The sequence below is a fragment of the Schistocerca nitens genome, chromosome 7 (genome assembly GCF_023898315.1).
Source record: "Schistocerca nitens isolate TAMUIC-IGC-003100 chromosome 7, iqSchNite1.1, whole genome shotgun sequence".
NCBI classification, from domain to species: domain Eukaryota; kingdom Metazoa; phylum Arthropoda; class Insecta; order Orthoptera; family Acrididae; genus Schistocerca; species Schistocerca nitens.
The window spans coordinates 472,675,417-472,699,162 of NC_064620.1; the positions used below are offsets into that span (position 1 = coordinate 472,675,417).

The 23,746-nt window shown below is 41.7% G+C and overlaps 1 pseudogene; it reads left to right on the top strand.

Annotated features, from left to right (window-relative positions):
* The first annotated feature begins 4,002 nt into the window (after window positions 1-4,002).
* Window positions 4,003-4,120, top strand: LOC126196497 (5S ribosomal RNA; annotated as a pseudogene).
* The last annotated feature ends 19,626 nt before the right edge of the window (window positions 4,121-23,746 follow it).

Here is a 23,746-nt window from a genome sequence, read left to right on the forward strand (position 1 = left end):
GTAAAAAAGTTTTTAATTCAGATGTCTCTATACACCTCTTGGAAACGGATCTTCTATGAAAATTAAGAAGACCACCAAAAATGGGCGAATCTGTTAATATCGTGCTGGAGCTGTGAACAGATAGCTACACAGGTAATAAACGAATGCCCAGATGGACCAGCTGTAAAGAAATGAAACAATATTTAATGCGAAATAGATTTTATGTTGAGATATAAATATGTGCCAATGTATAACGAATCATGGTTATTAAATTAGTACCCTCATTAGTCAATAATGTTTTATTCGCAATGAGAATTTCGTTTGTCGTATGCATAACTAGTGCCCTGCAGATACCTCGAAATGCTAACGAGATGGGCATAACTTTGAAGAAACAGAATAAAAGTACGGACTGGCTATGTGTATCAACGCAAAATGTTGAACTCACCACAAAATGTTGAAACCAGCATAAAATGTGGAAATATTTTCGTCTGTTGTGAACGTAGTCCATGGAAATCGACGTGCGCTACAAATACGACAAACAACGGTTTGATGTGTTCTCTAAACGAAGCTGAAAATGAAACTTTACGTAATTAATTTTTGCAGGAAATGATACGGCGTCACTACTTCAAACGAAAGAATTATGCTACTGAAATGATGGAAGACATGGAACGAGTAATACTTGCTGCCTGTCTCATTTTTGGCAATGAGACAATTTTCCACGTAAATGGCAAGATTAACCTAGAGACCATTGGCATATGGGGGTAGAGAAATGCCTGTGTGTGTGTATGTAACAAAACCTCCATTGGCTACGAACATTTTCGCGACGAAGTCCTTCCACAAAAAATTCTCGGCTTACTTGCCGCTTTAGATTCGTATGAAGTTCCAAGATTTTGTTCATTCCCTCAATTATCACCGTCAGATGCTAAAACTGACTGTCGTTTCTTTTATTTCAGTTCGTCTCAACGGGGGCAGGTTAGCAGCGTATAAAAACCACTCTTAATCCAACGGTTATATAAACTAAATTTAAAGATCGTTAAAATTTAGAAATGTGAAAATAACGGACAGGTAGACGATACCCACAATTTCCATATAAAATCATGCGACAATAAGCTAGGAAAATGAAGATTGTTTTTAAAACCGGTTTGATGATTTTATATTGCGTTTAAAATATAGTCCCTCAATAATGTGAATGATGCCATGGTGTAATGGTGATGGTAGGTGATACATTAAATGACTATGGGTCTTGTAGAATTGAAGGTAGCGACTAGTAGTCTACAAAGATGAAGGGGGAAGGAGAAAAGGGGGAGGGTAGTAAGGAAGAGTATTATGACATGGATTGGAAAGAGTGGTATATCTCGGGACGGCGGGAGAGAATGGATATGACGTAGAGGCGCATGGAACGAGGAATATGGATGTAGTGACGCAGCAAGGTACCTGTATTGATTATTAGTCTGTGGGAAATTGGATGTTGGATTTGAGTTTTGCGATAAATGTGTCATATCCGAAGATTCTCTAGGAAGAGAAGAATGTGTAGGAAGTGAATGAGTTGGAACAGGATGTGAATTGGGAAAGGCAGGCGGATGCGGAAGGCGAGGCGGAGTGAGAGCCTTCTAGGATTTTAATTGCCTTATAGAATTTAGGCGAGGCATAGGTCCAGGGAACTTTGGCGTAGGTTAGGTTTGGGCATATGAAGTATTTGTAGTGACGCTAATGATGGAACGATGTAGACTCCAGGCGCGGCCTGTTAGTAGTGTAAGTACTTTTATTCAGTTTCGGGATTTGGATTGGATGGTAAGGAGACGTTAGTTATCCTGTTTGGAGTAAGTCCCAAAGGCTTTACGATGTTGGTGAGAGGGATGGGTCGGTTATAGATACAGATATGGATATCTGGAAGACGGAAACACCGAGTGCTGTGACCAAAGATGGTGGCTTGCTTTTCTGCAGATTTACTTGAAGTTTCCATGTATTACACCAATCGATTAGGAGATTCAGGTGGCGTTGAACAGACAGATGAGAGAGTTGAAAGTTGTGATGAGTGGCTAGGTAGGAGGCGTCGTCATCATACTGCAGAAGGTACGCGGTGGGTGGCGTTTTGGGAATATCAACAATGTACGGGACGAAAAAGAGTGTTGTAACGACAGAGGCACACCTGCAATGGGGTGAAAGATGCGGAAGCAGGAGAGATGTTTGTGACATGTATATAATTGTGTTGAAGGAAGGATGCTATAAGGCGGACATAATTAACTGGAAGTGCATTGGTTTGTAGCTTGAAGAGCAGTCTGGTCGAAGGCTTTTTAGAAATAAAGAGAGACCAATAAGGCGGGCTTCCGTTTCTTTAGTTGATGGGATGTTAGTTGGATAAGGTAAGGAAGTTGGTCATTAGTAGAATAGTTGGGACAAAACCATATTGGGTATTGGAAAAGAGTAGGTGGTTTGCAATGTACTGATTGATTCGTTGAGTAAGAATAGTTTCAAAGATTTTGCTGAAACCTGGCGTAAGACTAATAGGTCGATATGAAGAGCTCTGCAAGGGTTGTTTATCAGATTTCAGAAAGACGAGGACCTTGGACGATTCCACTGCTGTGGGTAATAACCTGTGTACAAAATGGCATTGTTAAGTTTGGCGAGGGTTTAGTGGTAGGTTCTGGGACATTCTCTGGAGATGGCGATAGGTAATTGTGTCATGACTGGGCACAGTGTTTCGCTTCTTAGCGAGTGTTAGCGTAATGTCGTCAGCTTTTATTGGAGTCTTTAGTCCAGTTCGTGGAGTGCTGTTAAGTGCGGTAATTTGGTGCAAGAGGTGGGATAGTAGTGTTGGTACACTCATATAGATAAGGTTAATCGTATGATCGTAGTTGGGACCATGTGGGATAGTGAGTGTCTTTTAGGTGGGATGGGAACTACCTGGCTTTAGTAAGGTTGTCTAGAATTAGTGTGTTGTCATGTCTGATGGGACACGTGGGAGTTGGGTTGCTTTTGGAAGTCTGCGATGGGTTCCGATACTTTATTGATATTACAGGTGTTTCTTTTGCTTTGGTGCTCGTCATGAGTCAGTCCTGACGTTCTTTGACTTGTAAGCAACTGCAGACATGTCATTGGACCTGTCGGTGGCATGTGAGTGTGTCCCAGTCACGAGTATGAATAAATTTTCATTTGGGGAAGTAGGGGTTGAGGTTGGTCGCAGGTGTTGCAGGTAGTTATCCACACCGAGCGTGGCTTCACCTACCAGAGTCTGTGGCCTTGTGTGTGTGAGGTGTGTGTGTGTGTGTGTGTGTGTGTGTGTGTGTGTGTGTGTGTCGTCTATTTTTGACAAAGGCCTTGTTGGCCGAAAGCTTATTTGCGACAGTCTTATTGTTGTGCCTATCTGCGAATCAGCATCTCTGCTGTATGGTGTGTAGTAACTACACTTTTCATAATATTGTTCTATTTCAATCTGTTAGTTTCGGGGCAACGCTTCCGTACGTTCATGTCCACTTTAAACCAAAATAGTACATTCATTCCTTGATCCAAGTATTGTAGAGCACATACAATAATAGTTGTCGTGGAAGCCATCATGAGGAGTGTATAGTCTACAATGTGTTGTCAGTACATGTTGTTAGTGGTGATAGAACATTCAAGATTATACACTCCATTTCAATACACGTCAACTAGTTGTATATGGGTTCCATCATGCGTGGTCCAAGGAATGAAAACACTCTTTTGGCTTATAGTGGACCTGAAAATGGCATAAATGTTGCCCAGAAACTAATAGTTTTAAATACATTTCCTTGACGATATGGCTGTTGTGGTTCGTTATTTATATCATCTGCCGCTGTCCGACGTCCACGAGAACTATGATCTTCCAGAAGTCTATAGTGGGTGGTGGGGTTTGGTCGAAAGTGGTCGGAAAGGTCTTCAACTGACCATTCTGTGCTTGGTAGCACTAGTTTGAGGGGCTGGTATTGTGATTGGTGGGGGGTAATAGGTACCCCTTGGATGACCAATGTCCTGTCTAAAAATTTCATATTTTCTTTTATTCCAAATGGCAACGGCCTTGCCGCATTGGCTACACCGGTTCCCGTGAGATCACCGAAGTTAAGCGCTGTCGGGCGTGGTCGGCACTTGGATGGGTGACCATCCAGGCCGCCATGCGCTGTTGCCATTTTTCGGGGTGCACTCAGCCTCGTGATGCCAACTGAGGAGCTACGCGACCGAATAGTAGCGGCTTCGGTCAAGAATACCATCATAACGACGGAGAGCGGTGTGCTGACCCCACGCCCCTCCTATCCGCAACCTCCATGAGGATGACACGGCGGTCGGATGGTCCCGGTAGGCCACACGTCGCCTGAAGACGAAGTGCTTTTTTTTTAATCCAAATCACAATACCTCTGGCCATGTAGTCCTAGGCAGTACTCAGCGCTCCCAAGCCGCTGGTTTCTCTCGGTTTGTGAAGTGTGCTAGGAACACCGAGCTGCCTCTTGTCACAGACAGCTTGTGGTCTCACTCCCGTATGTAGTCAGCACTTGAACAGTGTGGCGCTGTGTCATCCTTGAGGGCCGCGGCCGGAAAAGGCAGCCACAACGACTAGTACTAATATACCAGGTGGCTATAATTAAACTTTCACTACTTGAGCAATTGTAGACAGAAACTTATTAACCGCAAGAGTACCCAACTTTGTAGCATGAATGTTCAGACTGTGCACTTCTGAACTGGTGTTGTTAGTAGTGTTAGTGTCATCACTTGCCTTTAGGCGCAGATAGGGGTACGCCGACGAAGGGTTGAAACACAAAAATCACAGTGCATTCACTAGTGATGCTGTTTTATCAAACCAACAGCAAAAGTGCTGCTACCCTTCGCGAGTATCGACGCACTAAATGGGTACGGAGAGGTCCTCTTTCCGCACATGGGTTGAATAGCATGGTTCGGAATTTCAAATTAACTGGTGATTTGCGAACTGCTAGAGGGAGAGACCGACGATCAACTGCGCCACAATTTGCTGAAGAAATTACTGTTGACATGACTGGGAATACTGGACGAAATGTGCGATCTTGAGCACGAGCTGTGTCACGACAGCTGAGAATCCCATCTTCACTCTGTACCGACAAGTGTAGTAGGTACAGACATATGTGACGGCGATGGTAGTCCAGTCCACGCGATGTGGAAATTCAAACCAGCCAGCTTTGTAGCGGATAAACAGAGGGAGACACTGGTGACAAGTCCAGCAGAAGCAGTAAGGCTATCAGGGCGCACAGGCCACACTGTTTCCTGTTTCCGCCGAAACTAAGTTCGAGCCGATCAGACAGAAGTTTTATTCTTCTAGAGGACTAATTAGGCCTACGACGCGATGGCAGCCAGCAGTTCCTCCGCTGCCATCTACACTGGGGTGACCTCGCCTGGACGACCCTCTACCACCCCAACTTCTCTACTCTTCGCCGTCACCGTGAAGTACGACTGGCCAAAGTGGATGCCGCCGAGAGGAGAAGGGTTGGTACTCTGTTCTTCTGCATCTCCTACACTTGGGAAGTGTCAGTGTTACTGGCAGTATTCCAAAACTCATTCCTACAGACTTTAAGGAGATTCAGCTTGTGACTTTCCTTTTTGAACTTAGTGTATTAGAGTATTCACTCGGTCGAGAAATTTTCATTTTAGTTACTCAGAAATTAGTTAACCTGTTCACCCAAATCCGTTAGTTTCTTTCTCGCCTTGCAAGTAAAGCTATGTAACTGATATACCTGGATAGCGTTTCGTGATATAACAGAAGAACGTGACACATTAGTTCACTTTACAAAAAAAATTGCAAATAAATGTGAAATTATACGAAACAACAGTACGTGTGTTATTAATATGTACGATTCAATTTTGCTTTGGACACGCATTCTTGTCCCAGACAGCAAGCAATGCAGTGACAACAGCAGTCAAGAAAAACGGGAAATGTTTTCCCAATTGCGACTATGGAACACCATTGACTGTACATTGGAATTACGACAGTGAAAATTTGTTCGGTAGTGGGACTCGAACGCTGATCTCCTGGCTATCCGAGCACGAATCGTGGCCTGTGCATGTGTCGCAACCAGCATTCGTACGTTTCATGTATTCCCGTCGAGCAAGGATATATTAGTGCGAGTTGAGGGCCTGGTATTGGCGAAAGAATACGAAATAGCAGCGCCTGTGTTATTATGAACTACAGAGCAATGTTCCTTCTCACGTGCATGCATTTCGCATTTATACGCCAATACCATGCCCTCCATTCTCAACAAATACGCCCATCCTGCCCTGAAATCTATGTAACATGTTAGTGAAGGTTGTGAAATATGTGCTATCTTCTTACGTAGGATAGGAAAGCCTTGCTACTGCCCTAGAACTGAGAACTACTTAAACCTAACTAACCTAAGGGCATCACACACATCTATGCCGAGGCACGATTAGAACCTGCGACCGTAGCACTGAAGCGCCTAGAACCGCTCGGCCACACCGGCCGGCCCTGGTGGTTGTCAAAGAGTTATTGAACTCAAGTTGTAATGACAGTTCGTAAGTTATTAAAGGCAACCAACAACTCTATATTCAGTAAAATTGCAGAGCAGCCAAAACTCGCATGTAACCCACCTTTATCGACAACTTTCACTCGAGAGGCTATATAGCGCTACTCTCAAAAATAAAAATCTTTTATGTACGATAACAGAGTTATAGAGTCATGTTTGGACTTTGATTCCTAATTTACAGATGATGCTTGTGTTTGTGGGGTGAAAAATATCAGTAAAGAAAAGTCATATCCAATTTTTTGCTGCCCCATGATTTCAATTTCAGCTGTTTACTGTTCCCTCTGTAGGTGACACCTGAACTCTTAACTAAATATTCATTTCTGATTACTTCCTTAAATCAATGTACCGTTGCCGCCACGCCACCATAGCAGAGGATTCTGTGACCAACTTAGCAGGAAATATCGGACCAAGAATTCAGTACTACGGTCGCTTAATTGTTTTTCTATAAGAGGTTTCATGAAGATTATGCCCAAATAGTGAAGGTCGCCGCCTCGGGCTTCTGCTACATCATGGTGGTACAGCCGGGATGTGACGTCGCTGACACAACGCAAAGACTGAGGCAGTGATGTGCTGATGATTACCCAACGTCTACACCTTGCACCCAGGTTCTGTTATGAGTGGAGAGAAGAGCTACCACTTCAGAAGCGATGACGGACCAAGCTCACATGTATCTGCCCATTTTGCACAGCTGCGAAGGGAAGACTTTTCCAGGCAGCGCCCAGGAATGGGTATTCAATGCACTAGAGGCTGTCTTCACTACAGTGGGTCTGCTACTCATGCTTAATTCCGAATACTGATGACTTCTTGCCTTCCGGCCGGTGGGCCAGTTGCTCGCTATCACCTATCCATGACAGGTGGTCTATCCTAGACCGTGGTTCGTGCTTTGCTCAGTTAACCGCCCAACCACCACAAACATGTGGGCGACCTCCGCTGCTATTCCTTGCCTTGTGGGGACAAAGACTTGTTGCAACCCTTGTTCACAGTACGAGCAGCCCTTAGCGGCTCGCCATCTCACAACTGCTCATGACGTCGCCTTTCTTGCTTAGATCTTTTTAATATGTGACTTGTAAGTACTGCATCTTTTCCAGTCAGTACAAACTTTAATTTTTTTAATGTACTATATACCTAATATGTTTTAGAACAGTTAGTCTAATTCTGAAGACGACGCTCATAGTAGCGTCGAAACCAGGTCAATTTTGACTTAATATTTGTGACCGAGGGCTTATTTGATCCAATATAATTCTGACACGTCACTGAATCTTAGCAGCTATGTTCAAAGTTTTATTACGATACAGGAATATATAACATAAACGAATAAATAAGGGAAAATAGGAGAAAATGGAAGGAACATGTAGACCGTATGGGTGGTAAAAGATTCCCAGTGAAGGTTCTCAATTACAAACGCAATGGAAGAAGAAATATAGGAATACCAAGGGGGAGATGGAGCACTCCAGCAGGCGAATTGCCTACTACATCAAGCGAAGAAGAAAAACAAGAAGAAGAAGAAGAAGAAGAAAAGACTTCTTACGAGAGTACTAGTAACATTCATTGCATTCCTCTGATATCTAGTATTCTACTTAATTTAATTCTAGCTAGGATTCACGTTGTCACATGCTTCTAGTCCATACCATAATAGATATTTTGTTATTAAGATCGATCTGACTTGCGTTACACCGATCTGTTAACACACAGCAGTACCTCCAGTCACTTCCTCAATGCATAACGTTGCGCTGTGAACACTGAACGAAGTCTGACATACGTCACTGGTTAATGGCTTTGGGGGCCGAAACCGAACAAGGTTTTAAAAATAGAAAGAGTAGTGCAACTGCTTCTGGCATTTTATTTAAAGTAGATGTTACAGTTCAGGATGAAGCATGAAGAAAGTCCATACGCCTGACAAGAAACTTATCTGCGGCCTGTTTGACTTAGTTCCTACTAAGATTCCATACCCGACTAGGAATTACTTCCAATAAGGATGATACCTATTGCGAATAGATTCTCTGTTAATTCGTTTTGCTAAATCTTGATTCATTACACGTGGACACGACACAGACGACTGTGCACTGTCGAGTCACTTACGTCGAAGTGAACCATTAGTAGAATTTCAACAGTCACAGTTCAGGCATTGCACATAGAAGATCTCTTTCTGCCAGCACTTTTAATTTTCGTGTGTTTGTTCCTAATCATTAAGTACCTCTTGTAGGACCTCTGCAGTCTACATGATTTTGATTCTACAGATTTATGTAATCCATGAGTAGAAACCACAGAAACATTAAAGGTTAAAAATTTGTTTTCTATCTCGAAATGAATTTCTAGAATCTCCACGAATACTCAGAACTGATCAGTAGGCTGCAAGGCATCTCACATATTTTAATGTATGCCGTACAGAACCCTGGAAAGCAGACGGACGCATCGGTAGCATCAGCGAAACACGTTTCACTGTCGCCATGTTTACCTACCTCAAAAAACTTTGTAGCGTTAAGCTCGTATTGTATAGTCTTCAGCCAAAAGCGGGACTGGCTGTTCAGCCGTCAAGGCGTATTTTCCGCTTTCCGGACAAAAATAACAATCAAACTTCAGAATATTTTGTGAGTGGAATGACACCACAATGGATATCAGCACAGAGCTTTGACAGCTGCTGTGAGATCGTCTCTCAGCTTTCCACAGACGTACGCCAACCGGTCGGCCGCATGACAGGCGTCGTTTTACATACACGACGCCGGCGTTACTGGGAAAATCGCTGCCGGAGAAGAAATGAGAACAGTGTGGCTGTGACGGAGAAATTTTCATGTCGCCAATATCTGATATGACTTGTTATGACTCGGCGCGTTTCCTTTGAGTGGCCCTCAGTGTCAATCACAAAAATACTGCTTGTCCTCGCTAGAAGAACGGTTCACATAAACGAAACGCTGTAGTTCAGAAGAATTCTGGTGGATCGTGTGACAGGTTGGCGGTATGAGTCAGCCTGTGCTGCGTTCTCGTGTAACGCCAGTGAATGGCAGGTCCCGGAGAATCGGTCCAGCACAGACTTCTCAATTTTCTCTCCTACTCAACAGCACGTATTAACGGCAAAAGCTCAAACGACATACCGAAAACATTCTGTAGCATCTGATGCCTTACTAACAAAGTGAAAAGCAGTTCTTACCAAGAAATAAAGATAAAATTTCCACCAAGACTTAATTGGTCACATGAATTATGTTTCGATGCGAACACCTCTTTTTCATATACTTGTGGAGTTTTATTTTGCAGGCATAGAAGGTGCTGAACAGTAATGTAGCACTAAGCAAAGCCCATTGCAGCCTGAGAAACTGGTTTCTCAGTTTGTCTATAACAGATGTCGATTTTACGTTGTTGTTGTTACTGTAACGACTGAAACACTAGCAGTTTCGTTAGTCACGTACTGAAGAACAGTAACGCATAAAACAGGTTACGAAGCTACAGAAATTAAATTGCAGGGTACAGGAAGTGATGTCACCCTTTTATGTAATCCATTAGCCATTACATGCTGAAACTCTGGCACAACTGATGACACTGCAACCGCATGTGATTAACGTAGGGCATTTTTTTTTAAGTCAGTAACCTTGTGACTGGTTTGATGTGCCCCGCCATGAATCATGAATTCCTTTCCTGTACTAACTAACCTCTTCATCTCAGAATAGCACTTTCTATTTAAGTTCCACGTTATTTACTGCATGTATTCCAATCTTTGTCTCCTTCACAGCATTCGCCCCCTGCAGCCCCCTCTAGTACCATGGAATTTTCCCCTGATTTCATAACAAACGTCCTACCACCATGTCTCCTTATTGTATCATGTATATTCTTCGACGAACTTCCTCATTCCTTACCTTACGAATTCACCTAATTTTCTACATCCTTCTGCAGCACCAGATCCCAAATGCTTTGATATTATTATTTTTACTAATTTCCCATAGTTCATGTCTCACTTCTATACAATGCTGTACACCAAACGTACATTTTCATAAATTTCTTCCTTAAATTAAAACCTGAGTTAAATTCTAGCAGACTTTTCTTGGCCAAAATGGCCCCTTTTTACCTGTGCTAGTTTGCATTTTATATCCTCCTTGCTCCTTTCTTCATGGGTTATTCTGTTCAGTAGATAGAAGAATTCTTTAGCTTCGTATGCTTCGTGACCATCAATATTTGGCTCTGAGCACTATGGGACTCAACTGCTGAGGTCATTAGTCCCCTAGAACTTAGAACTAGTTAAATGTAACTAACCTAAGGACATCACAAACATCCATGCCCGAGGCAGGATTCGAACCTGCGACCGGAGCGGTCTTGCGGTTCCAGACTGCAGCGCCTTTAACCGCACGGCCACTTCGGTCGGCCTGACCATCAATATTGAAGTTAAGTTTCCGCTATTCTCATATCAGTTACTTATCACTACCTTCTTCTATCTTCGATTTACTCTCAAACCAAACTCTGTGCCTGTTACACTTCTCATCCCTTTCAGCAGATCCTATAATTTTTCTTCACATTCACTGAAGATAGCATTGTCGTCAGCAGATTTATAATTGATACCTTTTCACCTTCAATTTTAATACCATTCTTGAATTTTTTTTAAAATTTTTGTTATTGCTTCCTGTATGTATGGGTTGAACAGGAGCGAAAGACTACATGCCAGCTCCACATCCTTTTTAATTCCAGGTCTTCGTTCTTGGTCTCCGACTATTACTTTTCATTGTTGGTTCCTGAAAATTTGTATGTTACCAGTCTCTCCCTATAGCTTACCTTCATTTTTTTCTGAATTTCGAACATCTTGCACCATTTGATATCTTTTGTTTTTCATCAGTCTACTGACTGGTTTGATTCGACCCGCCACGAATTCCTTTCCTGTGCTAACCTCTTCATCTCAGAGTAGCACTTCCAACCTACGTCCTCAATTATTTGCTTGACGTATTCCAATCTCTGTCTTACTCTACAGTTTTGGCCCTCTACCGCTCCCTCTAGCACCATGGAATTCATTCCCTCATGTCTTAGCAGGTCCTATCATCCTGTCCCTTCTCCTTATCAGTGTTTTCCACATATTCATTTCCTCTCCGATTCTGCATAGAACCTCCTCATTCCTTACCTTATCAGTCCACCTAATTTTGGACATTCGTCTATAGCACCACATCTCAAATGCTTCGATTCTCTTCTGCTCCGGTTTTCCCAGAGTCCATGTTTCACTACCATACAATGCTGTACTCCAGACGTACATCCTCGGAAATTTCTTCCTCAAATTAAGGCCGGTATTTGATATTAGTAGACTTCTCTTGGCCAGAAATGCCTTTTTTGCCATAGCGAGTCTGCTTTTGATGTCCTCCTTGCTCCGTCCGTCATTGGTTATTTTACTGCCTAGGTAGCAGAATTCCTTAACTTCATTGACTTCGTGACCATCAATCCTGATGTTAAGTTTCTCGCTGTTCTCATTTCTACTACTTTTCACTACCTTCGTCTTTCTCCGATTTACTCTCAAACCATACTGTTTACTCATTACACTGTTCATTCCGTTCAGCAGATCATTTAATTCTTCTTCACTTGCACTCAGGATAGCAATGTCATCAGCGAATCGTATCATTGATATCCTTTCTCCTTGTATTTTAATTCCACTCCTGAACCTTTCTTTTATTTCCATCATTGCTTCCTCGATGTACAGATTGAAGAGTAAGGGCGAAAGGCTACAGCCTTGTCTTACAGCCTTCTTGATACGAGCGCTTCGTTCTTGATCGTCCACTCTTATTATTCCCTCTTGGTTGTTGTACATATTGTATATGACCCGTCTCTCCCTATTGCCTACCCCAAATTTTTTTCAGAATCTCGAACAGCTTTCACCATTTTATATTGTCGAACGCTTTTTCCAGGTCGACAAATCCTATTAAGGTGTCTTGATTTTTCTTTAGCTTTGCTTCCATTACTAGCCGTAACGTCAGAATTGCCTCTCTCGTCCCTTTACTTTTCCTAAAGCCAAACTGATCGTCACCTAGTGCATTCTCAATTTTCTTTTCCATTGTTCTGTATATTATTCTTACAAGCAGCTTCGATGCATGAGCTGTTAAGCTGATTGTGCGATAGTTCTCGCACTTGTCAGCTCTTGCCGTCTTCGGAATTGTGTGGATGATGCTTTTCCGAAACTCAGATGGTATGTCGCCAGACTCATGTATTCAATACACCAACGTGAATAGTCGTTTTGTGGCCACTTCCCCCAATGATTTTAGAAATTCTGATGGAATGTTATCTATCCCTTCTGCCTTATTTGACCGTAAGTCCTCCAAAGCTCTTTTAAATTCCGATTCTAATACTGCATCCCCTATCTCTTCTAAATCGACTCCTGTTTCTTCTTCTATCACATCAGACAAATCTTCACCCTCATACAGGCTTTCAATGTATTCTTTCCACCTATCTGCTCTCTCCTCTGCATTTAACAGTGGAATTCCCGTTGCACTCTTAATGTTACCACCGTTGTTTTTAATGTCACCAAATGTTGTTTTGACTTTCCTGTATGCTGAGTCTGTCCTTCCGACAATCATATCTTTTTCGATGTCTTCACATTTTTCCTGCAGCCATTTCGTCTTAGCTTCCCTGCACTTCCCATTTATTTCGTTCCTCAGCGACTTGTATTTCTGTATTCCTGATTTTCCCGGAACATGTTTGTACTTCCTCCTTTCATCAATCAACTGAAGTATTTCTTCTGTTACCCATGGTTTCTTCGCAGCTACCTTCTTTGTACCTATGTTTTCATTCCCAACTTCTGTGATGGCCCTTTTTTAGAGATGTCCATTCCTCTTCAACTGTACTGCCTACTGCGCTATTCCTTATTGCTGCATCTACAGCGTTAGAGAACTTCAAACGTATCTCGTCATTCCTTAGTACTTCCGCATCCCACTTCTTTGCGTATTGATTCTTCCTGACTAATATCTTGAACTTCAGCCTACTCTTCATCACTACTATACTGTGATCTGAGTCTATATCTGCTCCTGGGTACGTCTTACAGTCCAGTATCAGATTTCGGAATCTCTGTCTGACCATGATGTAATCTAATTGAAATCTTCCCGTATCTCCCGGCCTTTTTCAAGTATACCTCCTCTTCTTGTGATTCTTGAACAGGGTATTCGCTATTACTAGCTGAAACTTGTTACAGAACTCATTAGTCTTTCTCCTCTTTCATTCCTTGTCCCAAACCCATATTCTCCTGTAACCTTTTCTTCTACTCCTTCCCCTACAACTGCATTCCAGTCGCCCATGACTATTAGATTTTCGTCCCCCTTTACATACTGCATTACCCTTTCAATATCCTCATACACTTGCTTTATCTGTTCATCTTCAGCTTGCGACATAGGCATGTATACCTGAACTATCGTTGTCGGTGTTGGTCTGCTGTCGATTCTGATAAGAACAACCCGGTCACTGAACTGTTCACAGTAACACACCCTCTGCCCTACCTTCCTATTCATAACGAATCCTACACCTGTTATACCATTTTCTGCTGCTGTTGATATTACTCGATACTCATTTGACCAGCAATCTTTGTCTTCATTCCACTTTACTTCACTGACCCCTACTACATCTAGATTGAGCCTTTGCATTTCCCTTTTCAGATTTTCTAGTTTTCCTACCACGTTCAAGTTTCTGACATTCCACGCGCCGACTCGTAGAACGGTATCCTTTCGTTGATTATTCAATCTTTTTCTCATGGTAACCTCCCCCTTGGCAGTCCCCTCCCGGAGATCCGAATGGGGCACTATTCCGGAATCTTTTGCCAATGGAGAGATCATCATGATATTTCTTCAATTACAGGGCACATGTCGTGTGGATACACGTTACGTGTCTTTAATGCAGTGGTCTCCATTGGCTTCTGCATTCTCATGTCGCTGATCATTGCTGATTCTTCCGCCTTTAGGGGCAATTTCCCACCCCTAGGACAAGAGAGTGCACTGAACCTATATCCGCTCCTCCGCCCACTTTGACAAGGCCGTTGGCAGAATGAGGCCGACTTTTTATGTCGGAAGTCTTCGGCCGCCAATGCTGATTATGTATCAAAATTTAGGCAGTGGCGGGGATGGAACACGTTTTGATTATGAATCAAAGACGCTACCCCTAGACCACAGGTCAGCAGTTGATATCATAGAACGTTTTTTCCAAGTCGAACAATCCTATGAACGTGTTTTGATGTTTCTGTAAACTTCCTCCCTTAGTTAACACCAACGTGAGAGCTGCTTCTCCGGGGCCTTTGCCTTTCCAAAACCCAAACTGATTCTCATCTAATACATCCTCCATTTTCTTTCCAATTCTGGCGTTATTGGGTGCATTAGCTCATAAGGTGATTGTTCGATAATTCTCTCACTTGTCGGCTCTCACAGTCATCGAAACTCAGGTGACGATGTTTTTCCGAAAGTCAGATCGTTTCTCGCCACTCATGCTTCATGCGCACCAAGGTGAATAGTCGTTTTGTTACCACTTCGTGCATTGATCTTAGAATGGAATGTTATCTATCTCTTCTGCTTTATTCGATATTAAGTCTATCAAAGCTCTTTTGATACTGATTCTAGTACTGGATACCCTGTCTCTTCAATATCGACTCATTTTTTTTTCCTTCTGTGACGTCATCAGACCACTCCTTCCCAAAAGAATCCTTCAGTGAACTCTTTCCACCAATTCGTTCTCTCCTCTGCATATAACAGTGTAATTCTTACACCACACGTATGTTAGCAGCCTGGCGTTTAATATCACCGAATACTGTTTTGACTTATATCAAGTTGTTGTTGTTGTTGTGGTATTTAGTCCTGAGAGTGTTTTGATGCAGCTCTCCATGCCACTCTATTCTGTGCAAAGCTTCTTCATCTCCCAGTACTTACAGCAACCTACATCCTTCTGAATCTGCTTAGTGTATTCATCTCCTGGTCTCCTTCTACGATTTTTGCCATCCACGCTGCCCTTCAATACTCAATTGATGATCCCTTGATGCCTCAGAACATGTCCTACCAACCGATCCCGTCTTCTAGTCAAGTTGTGCCACAAACTCCTCTTCTCCCCAATTCTAATCAATACCTCCTCATTAGCTATTCGATCTACCAATTAATCTTCAAAATTCTTCTGTAGCACAACATTTCGAAAGCTTCTATTCTCTTCTTGTCCAAACTATTTATCGTTCATGTTTCACTTCCATACATGGCTACACTCCATACAAATACTTTCAGAAACGGCTTCCTGACATTTAAATCTATACTCGACGTTAACAATTTTCTCTTCTTCAGAAACGCTTTCCTTGCCATTGCCAGTCTACATTTTATATCCCCTCTACTTCGACCATCATCACTTATTTTGCTCCCTAAATGGCACAACTCCTTTAGTACCTTAAATGTCTCATTTCCTAATCTAACTCCCTCAGCATCACCCGACTTAATTCGACTACATTTCATTTTCTTCGTTTTGCTTTTGCTGATGTTCATCTTATATCCTCCTTTCAATACAGTGACCATTCCGTTCAAGTGCTCTTGCAAATCCTTTGCTGTCTCTGACAGAATTACAATGTCATCGGTGAACCTCAAAGTTTTTATTTCTTCTCCATGGATTTTAATACCTAGTCCGAATTTTTCTTTTGTTTCCTTTACTACTTGCTCACTATACAGATTGAATAACATCGGAGAGAGGCCACAACCCTGTCTTACCCATTTCCCAACCACTGCTTCCCTTTCATGCCCCTCGGCTCTTATAACTGCCATCTGGTTTCTGTACAAATTGTAAATAGCCTTTCGCTTCCTGTATTTTACCCCTGCCACCTTTAGAATATGAAAGAGAATATTCCAATCAACATTCTCAAAAGATTTCTCTAAGTCTACAAAGCTAGAAACGTAGGTTGGCCTTTCCATAATCATTCTTCTAAGATAAGTCGTAAGGTCAGTATTGCCTCACGTGTTCCAACATTTCTACGGAATCCAAACTGATCTTCCCCGAGGTCGGCTTCTACCAGTTTATCCATTCGTCTGTAAAGAATTCGCGTTAGTATTTTGCAGCCATGATTTATTAAACTGATAGTTCGGTAATTTTCACATGTGTCAACACCTGCTTTCTTTTTGATTGGAATTATTATATTCTTATTGAAGTCTGAGGCTATTTCTCTTGACTCATTCATCTTGCTCACCAGATGGTAGAGTTTGGTCAGGTCTGGCTCTCCAAAGGCCGTCAGTAGATATACTGGAATGTTGTTTACTCCCAGGGCCTCGTTTCGACTCAGATCTTTCAGTGCTCTGTCAAACTGTTCACGCAGTAACGTATCTCCCATTTTCATAATATTGTCCTCAAGTACATCGCCCTTGTATAGACCCCCTATATACTCCTTCCACCTTTCTGCTTTCCCTTCTTTGCTTAGAACTGGGTTTCCATCTGAGCTCGTGATATTCATACAAGTGACTCTTTTTTCTCCAGAAGTCTCTTTAATTTTCCTGTAGGCAGTATCTATCTTGCCCCTAGTGAGATAAGCCTGTACATCCTTACATTTGTCCTCTAGCCATCCCTGCTTAGCCATTTTGCACATCCTGTCGATCTCATTTTTGAGACGTTTGTATTCCTTTTTGCCTGCTTCATTTACTGCATTTTTATATTTTCTCCTTTCATCAATTAAATGCAATATTTCTTCTGTTACCCAAGGATTTGTACTAGCCCTCGTCTTTTTACCTACTTGATCCTCTTCTGCCTTCACTACTTCATCCCTCAGAGCTACCCATTCTTTTTCTACTGTATTTCGTTCCCCCATTCCTGTCAATTGTTCCCGTATGCTCCCTGAAACTCTGTACAACCTCTGGTTTAGTCCGTTTATGCCATCACCTTAAATTCCCACCTTTTTGCAATTTCTTCAGTTTTAATCTACAGTTCATAACCAATAGATTGTGGTCAGCGTCTACTTCTGCCCCTGGAAATGACTTACAATTTAAAACTTGGTTCCTAAATCTCTGTCTTACCATTATATAATCTATCTGATACCTTCTAGTATCTCCAGGATTCTTCCATGGATACAGCCTTCTCTTATGAATCTTGAACCAAGTGTTAGCTATGATAAAGTTATGCTCTGTGCAAAATTCTACCAGGCGGCTTCCTCTTTCATTTCTGACCCCCAATCCATATTCACCAACTATGTTTCCTTCTCTCCCTTTTCCTACTCTCGAATTCCAGTCACCCTTGACTATTAAATTTTCGCCTCCCTTCACTACCTGAATAACTTCTTTTATATGATCATACATTTCATCAATTTGTTCACCATCTGTGGAGCTAGTTGGCATATAAACTTGTACTACTGTAGTAGGCTTGGGATTCGTGCTTATCTTGGCCACAATAATGCTGTTTGTAGTAGCTTATCCGCACTCGTATTTTTTTATTCATTATTAAACCTACTCCTGCATTACCCTTATTTGATTTTGTATTTATAGCCCTGTATTCACCTGACCAAAAGTCTTGTTCCTCCTGCCACCGAACTTCACTAATTCCCACTATATATAACTTTACATGTCCATTTCCATTTTTTTAATTTTGTTACGTACCTGCCTGATTAAGGGATCTGACATTCCACGCTCCGATGCGTAGGACGCCAGTTTTCTTTCTCCCGATAACGACGTCCTCTTGAGTAATCCCCGCTCGGAGATCCGAATGGGGGACTATTTTACCTCCGGAATATTTTACCCAAGAGGACGCCATCATCATTTAACCATACAGTAAAGGTGCATGCCCTCGGGAAAAATTTGGCTGTAGTTTCCCCTTGCTTTCAGCCGTTCGCAGTTCCTGCACAGAAAGGCCATTTTGGTTAGTGTTACAAGGCCAGGTCAGTCAATCATTCAGACCGTCGCCCCTGCAACTACTGTAAAGGCTGATGCCCCTCTTTAGGAACCACACGTTTGTGTGGCCTTTCAACAGATACCCCTCCGTTGTGGTTGCAGCTACGGTACGGCTATCTGTATCGCTGAGGCACGCAAGCCTCCCCACGAAAGGCAAGGTCCATGGTTCAGGTTTCATATTATCATACAAAGTTAAATTAGGATAAAAAACTAATAAGTAAGAAGGAGAAGCTCGTCACTATTGGTATTTAAATTATTTGGTGAAAAAGTGAAGAAACGAAATAAATTTGCTGGAAAGAAGTGGAAGTTTAAGGGATATATTTGGTAAATCTAACATTTGCTGATAACTTTAGCTTCCTGGATGAATATTATATGGACTCACATATACAGTTAACTTCTTGCGAAAATTTGTTTAGGAAATAAACTGTATATCTCCTAAATGAAGCATATTAAAATTAGGAGGACAGATATAGTATGGACGAGATGTGCCAACGTAATGACGTAGGCGAGGCAAGAAGGTTAGGGAGACTCTTATTAGGGTAATGAACGAATGAATGGGAGAAAATACTTTGACATCCGGTAACAGCTATCTTGACGATGAACGTAGCATCGCGCAGGCAGAGTACTGAACTGTCAGTATAATAGCAGTTCCTGATAGCATGATCGCTGAAGACATTGGGAATTATGTATAGATCAATGATGTTGTGACTAGTAGGAAATAGGAATGAACTGAGACTAGCTAAATTGTGATGGACACTAAGCGCAGGCCATGCCAGGTTGTTGTCGGCAAACGGAAATAATAGAAGAGGCGTCACACCAATTCAAAATCAGAGCGAAGAAGTCAGCGTAAATCAGCATAAAACAGTGATAGAAACAAATTAAGTCAATATACATTTATATGGTGACGTTAGCTCAGATTTACGTCAAAGATAAACAGTCTTAGCATGCTGTTCTGCTAACAATTAGGCTTAGCGTGAAGAGACTCTTCCCGTCCAAGTCCGATGCGGCGGCCCGTATTAGCGCAACCAGTTAGTTTTACCAAGTGGCACCACATTTATAACACCGTCCTGAGCGAGTACAAGCTTCTCCATTTCGGCGTTTAATCTAAGTCAGTATACAGGAACGGAAGCAGTATTAGAGGAATAAGTTGCATAGATAAGTACAGACATGAAAATCCGAAAGTCTATGAAAGAAGCTACTTGTTGTTGTTGGGAAGAGATGAAAATAGTTTCACAAGTTGGAACAGCTAGGTGCACGAATTACAGAACTTGAAAAAGAAGTTACTTAAAAAGTAAATAAACTGGATTTTGATGCTATTGTTAAGAAAGATATAATGCACGTGTTTGACTTGCTTCCGGTTTTCTATGGTTTCTGGGATTACAACGATCACATGTTCATATGATAATGTTACTACATCGGATAAAAGTAGTCTTTTAATCGAGCTAAGCTATCATTAAAATACGGGTCAACTATACAGACCCTTCCTTCTACACGACTATGATTTCGCATGACCTACATTCCTGCAAGACGATGATAGAGTAAGTAAAACCACATCCAATTTTATATCATTTCTAGGTTTGGAGAAAACTTTTGACGAAATTTGCAGGAACATATTCTTTGTACGTATTAAGTTAGCAGGTGTAAAATACAGAGGGCCAAAGGTTATTTACAATTTTTACAGAAACCAGATCTCAGTTACAAGAGTTGAAGCGCAAGAAGGGAAAGCAGTGGTTCAGAAGGGACTGAGACAGCGTTGTAGCCTATCCTCAGTGTTATTCAATCTTGAAATCCAGAAAGCTGTGAAGGAAAGCAAGGAATAATTACGAAAGGAAATTGAAAGTTCAGGGAAAAGAAGTAAAAACACTGCAGTTTGCCGATTACATCGTAATTCTGTCAGAGACAGCAAAGAACTTGGTAATGCAGTTGAATGGAATGAACAGGGTCTTGAAAGGAAGATATAAGACCAACATTCACAACAGTAAAACCAGGGTAATGGTATGTAGCCGAATTAAAGTAGGTTATTAAATTAGATTATTAATTGAGACAGCAAAAGTGGTAGACGAGTTTTGGTCTTTGGGAAGCAAAATATCTGATGCTGTGCGAAGTAGTGTAACGGAAACATTGAGTTCGGCCCAAATGAATTACTCGTGCAGTCTACTGAATGAGTATATAATACAAGATCAAATTTATCAATCGAATTACACAATAGTGACCCAAGTATCAATAACATTACTAATACGACGTATTGAGGCTAAGCTAATATAAGAATGACTAAAAGTATAAAGGTAATAAAAATTTAATGGCTGCTGCAAAGTCTTATCAAAAAACAGTTTCCAAACTTTAACTTCCGGCGGGGTCAGGGATTTTCTCTGCCTCGTGATGCCTGGGTGTTGTGTGATGTCCTTAGGTTATTTAGGTTTAAGTAGTTCTAAGTTCTAGGGGACTGATGACCTTAGATGTTAAGTCCCATAGTGCTCACAGCCATTTGAACCATTTTTTTAACCTTTAACTTCCGTAATATAGCTTCCGATAATCAAAGACTTAACAGGGTGTTATGAGGACAAGAATCTTTAAAAAACAACAAATACAAAATAAAAAATTATTACTTTTTGAGACCGTAATAGAACCATCTTGATTGATATCCCACCGAACAAATCATAATCATGGAACCCACTGGTCTTTTGATCCTAGTTAGAGTAAAGTAGATGAACACCTTTTACAGCATCGTTTATAGAGACACAGAAATCTATCAGGAATACAACAAAACGCTCCCCTTTTGCTGCAGCACTCCTCAACCGCTGCCACTGTCGTTCCCAGTAATTCGACAACATGGAACATGTGTACGGCGTGTGTGCCATTTACAGGAGATATATTACATGGAGTTCATCGGCACACACTGTGGTCTCACTTAGTTACTGGCTTTCATTAACCTACAATAGGCGTATGTTAGTCACTGAAACCGTCAACAGTTCGTCACCTTAACAAATAATATGCAAGCATCTGTGACGAGGTCAGTAGTGTCAGAGAGCTACAAAGGCTATTACAGAAACAACCATCTATTACTCTGACAAGGACGCGTTCGTCGTTCCTTTTAAAATACCACTGACACATTGCAGAGGATTAGTAACAATTAAATTCATAATCTTGACTCAGAACCACAAATAGTACTCAGTATTTCACAAGAGACAGAACGTGGCAAACAGCGGTGAACACGTTCAAGAGGCTTCTCTCGTCCCACCTGCCAAACCTCGCCCGCTACGCTTCCGGATTACACTCCTTCAGTCAACGAGCTCCCACTCACCGTCAACCACAATTAAAGGTTACCTCCGGCGCTTCCAGTCTCAAGAGAAGTCACTGCCCCTTGATGCTGCTATCGATAAGTGTGGACACAGCACAGTAGAGACGACTGCAGAGTAGAGATGACATAAAATGTAGACTTGCAATGTTTCTGAAGAAGAGACATTTGTTAACATATAGATTTAAGCGTTACGAAGTCTTTTCTAAAGGTCTCTTTTTGTAGTACAGCCTTCTTCGGGAGTGCAACGTGGAGGATAAACAGTTCAGACAAGAAGAGAATACAAGCCTCTTAAATGCTGTGCGACAGAAGAATGTTGAAGATCAGATGGGTAAATCGTATAACTAATGACGAGGTACTGAACAGAAACTGGGAGGAAAATTATTTGTTGCATAACCCCACTAAACGAAAGGATTTGTTGACAGTTCCTATAATGAGACATCAAGGAATCGCCAGTTTAGTGATGAAGAGAAGTGGTGATGTGGGGGGGGGGGAGTGGGAGTAAAAATAGTTGAGTGAGAGCAGAGTATGCAGGTTCTTATGGAAGTGACATGCAGTTATTATTCGGAGATGATGAGGCTTGCGCAGGATAGAGTAGGACTGCAGTAAACCATTAGTGTGATTGAAGAAGACAACAGAAACAACAACAACATTCCTGCAAGTTGCTCCTCAGTTGCGTTCCCTAGGTTTGATCAAGTTCAGCCTAATCTTCCGTCTGGAAATCAATGTAGTCACTCAAATATGACACGCTTTTAAGTAGTGTCAAATTAACGCATTACTGCTGGACCCTTACAAGTAATTACATTAATTTGCAGAGACAGATAGGGAATTTCATTGTGAATGAACTATTAACTGCTAAAATGCGACAGCGTAAATTACAAATTTATAATCGGAGGAAACGGAATTCACAGTGAACAATTTTCTTGTAGTATTGCCTTGTTGAATGGGTAACTGAAGGTCACATGTGACAAAAATTGAAGCGTTAGTCTCGGAAATTAGATGCATTATTCGTAGGATTGTCTCATCTCTTCTTAATAATACAAGAAACCTTCTCTTTCCTGTTTAAGTACAAACCCTCGCCATGGCAAGCAGTGCGCGTTGCAGCACTAGACGTTCACATGAGAAAATACTGAACGAGGAAGTAATTCAATTCTGAAATCGTCCAGTGTACATGGCTGCATTTTAATTTACATTGCAGATTAGTTCCAAAGGTACGCATATTCCGCATTGAAGTTTCTTCTGCTATAACTACTTACATTTGTCAAATAATCCCTGTTCCCCTGAGATGGAAACATTCTCATTAGCTACGCATAATTACAATAAAGGCCAATATTTTTGTATATGAGTTCTGCAGTCATAAACAATGACGGAAGTAAAAGAGTCTCAGGCAATTGCGCTGACCAGACTGATGGCTCACAACTTTGCGGGACTTCTGCGTCTTACTAATTTCAGAGCATAATTCCATTACCTAATAATGGTCTAACCTAGTTTTTGAGCAAGAGATTGAAACTAACCGTTACCAATGTTTCCCTGTTCCATTGCGTGATTCGTTAACATACCCGTCACTTCACAGAATTGTACCTCGTTGACAGGTGATATATATCAATGTGTTGCTGGTGATTAGTTTCACAAAGTGTAATCTTACGCCGTACATTCACAAATAAAATATCTGTGAGATACATCGTTGTGACGCGTTATAGATGAGAAATCTGAATAAGACAAACTAGCCTGTACGAGTTGGTTTCTAGTTCTACACAAATTTTTCAGTGGTACTGCCTCATTTCTTTGACTAAAATTCGCCAAAGATCCTCTGCTGAGATGTCTCTCACCTGTCTGGAAATTAGTGGACACGACATTCAGCTACCAAAACAAAGTTGGACCGATCATCAGACCGACCCTGTTTGATCACTGATTCCTAGCACATTCCTAACATGACTTTCCTAAATGCGTCACTACATTACATCGTTTCCTCTGTGTTTCTGGCGGAGGAACCCAGTGGGATTCAATGGTTCTAGAATAACATTTTTTTATTCCGCACCATAACGAAGCCTTCTAAATAAAGTGACCCTTCGGATTACAAAACCAGGCCTCGAAGTGCACTGGTGCTGAGTTATCTACCGACACTACCT